Source organism: Megascapheus bottae, chromosome 10 (genome assembly GCF_031878675.1).
Source record: "Megascapheus bottae isolate mThoBot1 chromosome 10, mThoBot2.hap1, whole genome shotgun sequence".
NCBI classification, from domain to species: domain Eukaryota; kingdom Metazoa; phylum Chordata; class Mammalia; order Rodentia; family Geomyidae; genus Megascapheus; species Megascapheus bottae.
In genome coordinates this window covers 13,603,175-13,611,088 of record NC_143518.1, presented here as the reverse complement: position 1 = coordinate 13,611,088, position 7,914 = coordinate 13,603,175, and the positions used below count along the sequence as shown (strand labels likewise).

Below are 7,914 nucleotides of genomic sequence, written 5' to 3'. Positions count from 1 at the left end.
TTCGTAAATCAATGTTTGATTTCTGTATAAACACAAGAAATAAGACTTTACCCAAAAGACTTACACCTGTAATCATTGTTATTCTAGTGGTGGAGATCTGAGATCTGAAGATAGATTTCATAGCCAAAAAATATTTTAAAAAAGCCAGACAAACATACTAAAAAAAGAAAATAGAGAAGGAAAAAAGGCAGAAACAAGCTAATAAATAGTGAAAAGATTTATTTATTTATGCTAGCTGCCACAAAATAATCCAAATATCAGTAATTAAATAATAAAAATGTTAAAATTGTGTGTACAAAAGATGCAGAAAAAGTTATGCAAATTTCAAGTACTCTACCTGAGCAATACTTATTATATGAACATATTAATGAACATGTTATAGGAATATTTAAAAATGTTATAAATTATAAGAAAATCGAATCAGGGGAAAAGCTGAGAAGATGGCGGTGGTTCAGTGTGAGTCTTTCTGAGCTCTCACCAAGATACCAGTTCTAGCACTGTAGGTGAAAGAGCAATCCTAAGTAAGCTTTAGCACCACAGAGATCTCAGTCAGAGAGGAAAAAGACAGATAACTGGTGCAAGAACACAGCGTGGAGTGGCACCAGTTGTTAGGAGCCTCTGTGGAGACAAAGCCTGCTCCTGAACCTGAGCAATAGTAAACTAATTAGGAAGCCTACAGAGTGGGAGAAGATCTTCACCAATCATACAACAGACAAAGGCCTTATATCTAAAATATATCAACAGCTCAAAAAATTGAATCATTCCAAAATTAATCTCCAAAGTAACAACCATCCCATTAAAAGATGGGCCAAAGACTTGAAGAGAGTCTTCTCTGAAGAAGAAACAAAAATGGCCTATAGACACATGAAGAAATGCTCAACCTCTCTGGTCATAAAAGAATGGCAAATCAAAACAACTCTAAAATTCCACCTCACTCCAGTTAGAATGGCCAGGATCAAGAAAAATAATAACAACAGATGCTGTAGGGGATGTGGCCAGGAGGGATCCCTACTACACCGTTGGTGGGAGTGCAAACTCATTCAACCACTGGAAAGCAGTATGGCAGTCCTCAAAAGACTAAACCTAGAGCTCCCCTATGACCCAGCAATTCCACTACTTGGCATTTACCCAATCATCCAGAAACAAAGACATACTAAATCCACCAGCACAACAATGTTCATTGCAGCACTATTTACCATAGCAAAGATATGGAACCAACCTAGATGTCCCTCAGTTGATGAGTGGATCAACAAGATGTGGTATTTGTGCACAATGCAATTCTATGCTGCTGTCAGAAAGAATGGCATTGCCTCATTTGTTAGGAAATGGAAAGACTTAGAAAAAATCATATTAAGTGAAGTAAGCCAGACTCAAAGGATCTTAGGCTCAATAGTTTCCCTCATTTGTCATAATCAGTAGAAACCTTGGGCTCTACTAGCAGAGATTTGCAATAGAGCAAAACCTTGATACAAAAGGCCATAGAGTAGGACGCTAAATGAAAGGATCTCTAGGATATAGAAACATAAGCCATATAATGAACGATTGTTGTTCTTAGGGTACTATGTTATCTCTCACTTCTTTTGCTGTCCCGTGGTTATCTCATATTGTTACAGTATCTCACTTTGTTACCTGATATATTGGATATATTTGTATTTGGTTATTTGAAATTGGATAGGGAAGGGGGGAAAACAAGATGAGGGGTGGGGTGGGGGGGAGGGAAATTGGGACCAAGACATGTGAAAGGGTATCAATGTATGGGAATTAATGTACCATCTATCTGGTAAATATCATGTAACCCTTCTATTAATTACAATAAAAAATAAATGAAAAAAAGAAAAGAAAAGCCCAGGGCCAGATGGATTCACAGCAGAATTCTATAAGGTCTTGAAAGCAGAGCTCACACAAATACTCCTCAAGCTTTTCAATGAAATTGAAAATGAAGACTCTTTGGCAAACTCATTCTACCAATCCACTCTAACCCTCATTCCAAAATCAGACAGAGATTCATCAGAGAAAGAGACCCATTTGTTTGATAAATATTAATGTATACTTCTCAACAAAATACTGGCCAACTGTTTTCACAACTCATTAAAAAATTATACACTATGGTGAAACAGAATTCATCATAGGTATGCAAAGCTGGTTCAACATATACAAATCAATTAATATAATACAACACATCGACAGGATGAAGGACAAGAATCACATGATTGTCTCAATAGATGGAGAATAGGCATTTGACAAGATACAATACCACTTTATGCTACAAGCTCTGGAGAAACTAGGAATCCATGGAGCTTTCCTCAGTATATTAAAGGCTGTGTATGACAAACCCACAGCTAGCATTATACTTACTGGCAAAAAGCTAGAACCATGTCCTCTAAAATCAGGAATGAGACAAGGATGCCCACTCTCTCCACTCCTCTTTAACACAGTATTAGAATTCCTAGCCAGAGCAATGAGGCAAGAAGCAAGCATAAAGGGGATCCAAATAGGGAAAGAGGAAGTGAAACATTCCAAGAACCCTATAGACTCCACTCCCAAGGTTCTTGAGCTTATTTAAAACTTTGGCAACATAACAGGGTATAAAATTAACCCTCAAAAATCAACTGCATTCCTATATGCCAAGTATGAGAAAAATGAGGCAACAATCAGGAAAGCAACTCCTTTTGCAATAGCCTCAAACAAGATAAAGCACCCAGGAATTAACTTAACTAAGGATGTAAAGGACCTTTTTGATGAAAACCTAAAACCCTGAAAAAGGAAATTAAAGCAGAACTGAGGAAATGAAAAAAAACCTCCTATGCTCCTGGTTTGGAGGACTTAACATTGTGAAAATGGGAATCTTGATAAGGGCTATCTACAAATTCAGCACAATACCCATCAATATCCCAATGTAATTCTTTAAAGAAATAGAAGAGGCAATCCAAAATTTCATACAGAATAATGAAAGACCTCATATAGCAAAAACAATTCTTAGGAGAAAGAACAGTGGGACAGCATTAAATTGCAGAGCTTCTGTAATGCAAAGGACATAGCTATCAAACTAAGTAGAAAGCCTACAGAGTGGGAGAAGGTGTTTACTAACCATACAACAGACAAAGGCCTCATATCTAAAGTATATCAACAGCTCAAACAATTGAATCACTCCTAAACTAATTTCTAAAGAAACAACCTTCCCATTAAAAGATGGGTCAAAGACTTAAAGAGAGTCTTCTCTGAAGAAGAAATAAGAATGGCCTATAGACACATGAAGAAATGCTCAACATCTCTGGCCATAAAGGAAATGCAAATCAAAACAACTCTGAGATTCCACCTCACTCCAGTTAGAATGGGCAGGATCAAGAAATCTAACAACAGATGCTGGGGGAAATGTGGCCAGTAGGGATCCCTACTATACTGTTGGTGGCAGTGCAAACACATTTCACCACTATGAAAAGCAGTATGGCAGTTCTTCAAAAACAAACATAGAGCTCCCCTATGACCCAGCATTCCACTTCTTGGCATTTACCCAATTGTCCACAAACAAGGACATACTAAATCCACTAGCACAATGATGTTCATTGTAGCACTAATAACCATAGCAAAGATATGGAACCAACCCTGATGCCCTTCAGTTGATGAGTAGATCAACAAGATGTGGTATTTATACACAATGGAATTCTATGCTGCTGTCAGAGTGAATGACATTGCCCCATATGTAAGGAAATGGAAAGACTATGAAAAATCATATTTAGTGAAGTAAGCCAGACTCAAAGGAACATAGGCTTAATGATTTCGCTCATTTGTCACAACCATTAGAAACCTTGGGATCTCCTAGCAGAGATTTACAATAGAACAAAACCTAGATACATAAGGCCATATAGTATGACACTAAATGAAAGGACCTCCAGGATATAGAAACAAAAGTCATATAATGAGTGATTGTTTTCCTTAATGTACTATGTTATCTCTCATCTCTGTTGCTGTCCTTTGGTTATCTCATATTGCTACAGTATTTCACCTTGGTAATTGATACATTGTATAAATGTGTATTTGGTTATTTGTAATCAGATAGGAAGGGAAGATAACAAGATGACCGGGGGAGGTGAGGGTAAGGAAATGACGACCAAGACATGAGACAGGGTATCAATGTTTGTGAAGTAATGCAACTTGTATCTTGTGAATATAATGTAACACTTCTTATGACAATAAAAAATATATGGAAAAGAAACAAAATCAAATCATACTTTATTTTTTATTATTTTAATAAATAAAATTAAATAAATACAAGTGTTTATTACTAGTGAGATCAGTTGTGTGTAAAATTAAGAGGCAATGTGTATAAAATTTGTTTAATGGTATATTTATTCATTGTTCATCAAGTTTTTTTTTTTTTCTGTTTCTGGGGATGGAACTCAGGGTCTGAGCTTTGTCCTTGTGTTTCTCAAGTCTAGATCTCTGCCAATTGAGCCACAGCACCACTCCTGGCTCTTTGTATGTATGTGAATGAGGATAATAACCAATGAGATACCACTAATGATTTTTTTCTTTTCTTGTAGATCATGGGGCTTGAACTCAGCCCGGGCTTGTCCCTGAACTGTTCAGCTTAAGGCTATCATCCTACCCTTGAGCCAAGCCCCACTTCATATTTTCTTTCAATTGTCAGGTCCATTTGTGCCTGGACTGGCTTTTAACCTTGATCCTCAGGTCTCAGCCTCCTGAGTAGCTAGGATTCCAGGCCTGAGCCACCATGCCCGGCTAAGATTTTTCTTTAAATATAGCATTAATGATACTTTTAAAACATCTAACACAAAGAATTTTGAAAGATTTTTAACTCAAACTCAAAATTTTAGGTGAGGTGCTTTGCTTATCCTGATTTCAAAATTACTCATTACAAAAATATCAAATATTATACCATATTCCATTAATGTACACAAAATTCATACATCAGCAGCTAATTATAAAATAAAACTTAGCAAACAAGATTTATCCTTTGTTTATAATAATAATGAAATCATTACATATGCCTTATATAATTATTGTAGCCACACTAATATATAAGTTACACTATTGTCTATAATAATTTGAATTTTATTTAGAACATGAATCCACAATAATCTAACAGGAATGTAGTTTATATCCACTTATATAATTCCGACTAAATATTAAACAATAGTACAATGCAGTAAACTATTTTGAAAAGTCTACTGATTATTGTTTTTATGTTGCTGGAAAAACAACTCGTATCAGCTCAAATACGTGAAAAAGAAAAAGACATTTAGAAATATATCCATATGATCAATTTGTCCTTGGACTTTCTCAAGGCTAGGGCTCTACCACTCCACTTCTGGCTTTTTGCTACGTATGTGGTACCGGGGAATCGAACCTGGGTCTTCGTGCATGCTAGGCAAGCACTCTACCACTACGCCAAACTCCCGGCCCCTAAATAGAATTTTTTAAATATGTTTCAGTCACAATATTTAAAGTGGGGAAAGCATATTAAATTGACTCAAGTCAATTCCTTTGGTCAGTATGCATGATAGATTATATTGATGTAGGTTTATCAAGATTAAACAGGAGCTCAGAGATTTTATCCACATTAACACTATGGAAGGCAGATTGCAAATAGAATAGCACATTTGATGGACATTTAGGTGAGTCACATTTCATTGCACGGCAGTTATAAGAGAATTTATGTAAAATTAAATTCTTTTTGTATGACTAATTTTATGTTATTAAGCAGAATTTTGCAAAAGCTCACTGTCTAACTAGAACATCTTCAGAATAACCTACTTTGGATCATTTGGTTCATTTCTTTTCATTCTCATACTTCTACATACATACATACATACATACATACACACACTGCAATTTGAAAATATTTTAAAAATCCATCTTGGTTACTGGCTACCACTTATATATTTTCTCTTTCGGTGCATTTCCTATATAAAGGTCAAAAAGGTATACTCTAGCTGAGTGTTAGTAGTTCACTTTTGTAATTGTAGCTACGCAGAAACCTGAGATCTGAGAGTCCAGGATTGAATAAAAGTTCCTCTGATAATCCGTGAGATTATCACCAGCAATTAATCATCAAGCCCAGAAATTGTATTGTTTCTTAGGTGGTAGAGTGCTAGCTTTGAGGGGGAAAAAAGCTAAGTGACTATGCCTAGGACCTAAGTCCAAGAACCAAACATAGCAAGGAAAAATGTACTTCTATATTTTCTTTGATGTGATCATAATTTTATCTCTTGCTTTGACATCACATGATATATTTGGAGCTAAGTTTTGAATACTCTGTAATTGGGGTCTAAATCCTTTTTTTCAAGTGACTCGTTATATTTTATCAGTAGTTGCAGATAAAGTCTTTTTTGTTATAAAATCTTGCACTCTTGTCAAAAATCTACCAATTTAATAAAATCGTAATAGAATAATATAAAAGTATCTTAATATATCTATTTCTTCATATAAAATGCAACATTGTATTGATCATTGTAGTTTTTAAAGTTGCTTTGCTATTCTTTTTCTTCTGTTTTTTTTCTTACCCATTTGGATTAGATGATAAATTTAATTTCTCCACAAATAGGTAAGAAATATTTCAAGGTACTTCATTTTATTAATGAATAACCCATTTTCTATAATTTTTGGCTCTCTTCAATTTACCTTTCTCAACAGCTTTATCAAGATGTTATTCACAAATTGTTTATTAAAGCCAATTGGCAACTCCACGTTAAGAAAGAGACCAAACTATCTATTCTTTGTTAGTTATGAAAAAAATGACCTAGAAATATAGACCCAAGGTATCTTGAATGCCATAGTTCAACACAAAAGTAATTACCTGTTCTTGCAGTTGCATCATTTACAGCCATGCAAGGAAGTCTCTTCCAGTAGCCTTTAATATAACTTTCTTAGCTTTAGTATTAGAGGTCATTAAGCTTAAGCATATATTCCCAGAAGTTTACATAATGATCATAGGATTAAATAAAATTAAGATAAATGGCTATTAAAAGACCCATGAGACTCCAGGACAACTTTGCCTCTTGACCTATGACAGTTCCTTCTTCCAAAAGCGTGGTATTCTAGTGAACACAGGGCAAAGAGTCTGTAAGACATTTAATAATGATGGAAATTGGGCTGGGAGTTTGGCCTAGTGGTTAAAGTGTTTGCCTAGCATGCACAAAGATCCGGGTTCGATTCCTCGATACCATATACATAGGGAAAAAAAAAGCCGGAAGTGGTGCTGAGGCTCAAGGGGTAGAGCTTCTAGCCTTGTGAAAGTCCAAGGACAGTGTTCAGGCCCTGAGCTCATGCCCAGGAATGGCAAAAAAAAAAAAAATAATAATAATGATGGAACTTCCTCAGAGAACTTCAATTCACACATATGTCATTCTTTTAAAGTATTCGAGTTGTTCAATAACCACCAAAATATTCTCAAAGTTTAATTACTTTTAGTAATATGTAATCATTTTAATATAAAATTCTATTTCCCTTAATTAATGTTTTAAATGTTTTGACTGTTTGTTCTAACTATAAATGCCAATATTTAGTTGTCTTATATTTTTTGTAGTAGTTTATAAAATATAAAAATAAAATTAGTTTTATACATTGATCATGACATATTACTGAATTACTGCTGTCTTTACAATATTAGCTCTGAGATGATCCTGAAAATCCTCTGGAGTTTGAAGATAGAGTGAAATTTTGTAGAAGTTACTTTACAAGGACAAGTGGTAGAACTGTCAGATAGCACTGAGTAGCCTCTTGAATTTCATGGCCATAAGTTTCTAGTGGAACTTACAGCATTGATTTTCTTTTTTCTTTCTCAGAAGCCAAGGATATTATCAGTAAGTAGCTTGTAGCTCATACTTACTCAGGGTTAGGCTTTTGTTAAGAAAAGATAAATAAGTTTGGGTTATGTAAGTCTAACCATGAACT

At 34.9% G+C, this 7,914-nt stretch overlaps 1 pseudogene; it reads left to right on the top strand.

The window, feature by feature from the left end:
• The first annotated feature begins 440 nt into the window (after positions 1–440).
• The window catches only part of LOC150057616 (small ubiquitin-related modifier 2 pseudogene), a 94,446-nt pseudogene continuing 86,972 nt past the window's right edge, over positions 441–7,914 (top strand).